The sequence below is a fragment of the Culex pipiens genome, chromosome 2 (assembly GCF_016801865.2).
Source record: "Culex pipiens pallens isolate TS chromosome 2, TS_CPP_V2, whole genome shotgun sequence".
Classification (NCBI taxonomy): Eukaryota; Metazoa; Arthropoda; class Insecta; order Diptera; family Culicidae; genus Culex; species Culex pipiens.
The window spans coordinates 115,779,859-115,782,426 of NC_068938.1; the positions used below are offsets into that span (position 1 = coordinate 115,779,859).

General features: G+C 39.4%; 1 long non-coding RNA gene across 1 annotated transcript; it reads left to right on the top strand.

The window, feature by feature from the left end:
• Positions 1–648: 648 nt before the first annotated feature.
• On the top strand, positions 649–2,222 carry LOC120425456 (uncharacterized). Its single transcript, XR_005606525.2, has 4 exons — positions 649–1,013; positions 1,096–1,258; positions 1,330–1,484; positions 1,553–2,222. It is a non-coding gene; the product is annotated as an uncharacterized LOC120425456 (long non-coding RNA).
• The last annotated feature ends 346 nt before the right edge of the window (positions 2,223–2,568 follow it).

The window sequence follows — 2,568 nt, forward strand, 5'->3', positions numbered from 1 at the left end:
AATTTAAGAATTTAAGAATTTAAGAATTTAAGAATTTAAGAATTTAAGAATTTAAGAATTTAAGAATTTAAGAATTTAAGAATTTAAGAATTTAAGAACTTAAGAATTTAAAAATTTAGGAATTTAAGAATTTAACAATTTAACAATTTAAGAATTTTAATTTCGACAAAATAACATTTTTTTGGTTCATGTAAGAATACAAATTGGTAGCACCGTTAAAGGTATACATAATTATTTGCCAATACAAATTACCTGTTATTTAACACACATATTTAGTATATTCCGAGGTATATTCGAAAACAATTGAAGATCAAAAATTATTCCTAAACTCGTTCCTAAACAAATATCTATTTGAAATTATGAAACTCAAAAGAAATGTGTCTTTTAAAAGTTTTTAAAAACAATTTGTGTTTATAGTACAATTTTTGTTGGGGTACTAAGCGTGCTGTAATAATATGGCTAAAGTTATCAATTTTTGATCAGGTAAAAATAATAACACTGAAAAAAATCGCTATATCATTTACATAAATGAACTAAGCCTGAAATCGTCAGCATAAAAAAAATCGGTCTCAATAAAACCATAGATAAAAAAACTACCCCAAAATCATTTATTATTACAACTTATAATAAAATGCTAAATTTCACCCAACTTGCAAATTTTATGTAAGCGTGTAGTCAACATCCATCACACCAAATTGTAGTAACTTTTCAACAAGAAAGAGAAGAGAGAGCTTGCAGAAAAGTACGGGAACGGTTTTGCTGCAACTTCTACCTCTCTCACTGCAGAAGTTCTGCCTGAGAGAAAAGTTACTTTTGTTGCAGAAAAGTACGGGAACGCTCTGCTGCCGTTTTTGTGCAGAATTGCAGAATTCTGCAGTACGGGAATAGACCTATTCTCTCAGAGCGTTACGCTATTTTCGAGCTGTCAAACTGTCGCCATCTTGATTTTCATTCGTATATTTTTTCAGCTACGAGAACACCGCCATTGTGAAAAGTTGACACACATCGGAAAGGTGAGAAAACTTGAAATTAAACTGCGCTTTTCGTTGTCCCCGTGTTAATTTGTGTTTATTTTTTTGTTTGTTTGCTTTCCAGCACTTCCTCCACGATCGCCGCGCCGCGCCGCACATATTCCCGGAAGTCTTCGCACGCCCCAGACGGTCGGCCAAGAGTTGCCCCAGACGGTCAGCCGCGCCGCACGACTCCCTTCTGCCACTTTCCCCAGACAGTCAGCCACGGATTTCCTTGACCCCGGAAGGTACGTTCAGGTGTACAGCAGAAAGTAGTGAGAAATTAAAAAAAATGTTTTGTGTGTGTTTTTCTTTTCAGTTCCGGCCGGAAGTGTTTCTACGCTCATTCCCATTTACCTGGAGCTGTGGCCAACCCGATCCGCATCGCACGGTGAAGTCCCTCCCGGAAGACGGTCAGCCGCGTCACGGATTTCCTTGCCCCGGAAGCTGCAGCCGAGGAGAGCCGGTAAATAGGTGAGAAATTAAATCACCAAAAATTGTTTACGTTTTATTTGCTGATTTTTGTGAATTTTCAATTTCAGATCCGCGTCTTTGTGCTCTGCCCCGTCCAAAACGGTCAGCCGCGCCACGGTCCAAGATTAGTGACCGACCGTAACACGACCAAGAGTTGCATCAGGGGGCCAGCCGCATCGCACGTTTTAATCCTTCCCGGAAGACTCCGCAAGGACTGTGGCCTGCCGCAGAACTCCTAATCTTCTGCCACTTTCCCCAGACGATCAGCCGCGTCCTTGTCCCCGGAAGCTGCATTCGAGGACAGCCGGTAAACAGGTGTTAACACTTAAACTCCCATGCTCGCGAAAAAGTCGAAAGTCCAACTTTGACATGCTGTATCTCGGCTCCCCTTGGACGGATTGTGTTTTGTGACAGATGTCAAGATAATTTTCCTTTTTTGAAAAGTCAAAAAAGATGCATTTACCCTAAGTTATGTACGAATCAATGAAACAACTTTTTTTCAAAAAAGTCGGAAGTCGATTATGATCAGCTGTATCTTAACTCCTTGAGGGCGGATTTTCAAAATTCAGAAAGCCAAAAATAGGGACAGATGTCCAGATGATGTTCCTTATATGAAAAGTCAAAAATAGACCCATTTACTCTAAGTTATGGGCGAACCAATAAATAAACTTTTTTTCAACTCGTTTTATACGATTTGTCTTGACAAAATATTGAAATATTATGTGATAATCTTTATCAAATTCATATCACAGTGAAACATATTCATGATACTCAAGACCAATCTTGGACCGATGTGGCCACTTTGAGACCGGTTCCAGGTTCCCCGGTGAAACCCGGAGTACGGGAACATATGGTGTTGTTCGGGGAATATTCGAACAACACCAATTCTTCCCATAGTTCGGATTTCTCCGGGGAACCTGGAACCGGTTCCAAAGTGTTCAGATTATTCCAAGAGTGGTCTTGAGTATCATTAATGAGTTTGATTTCGATAATTCTGTACTAGGATACTCATATCGGCAGGAAAATATATTCCTCGAACAACACCAATTCTTCCTGTATTCCGGATTTCTCCGGGGAACCTGGA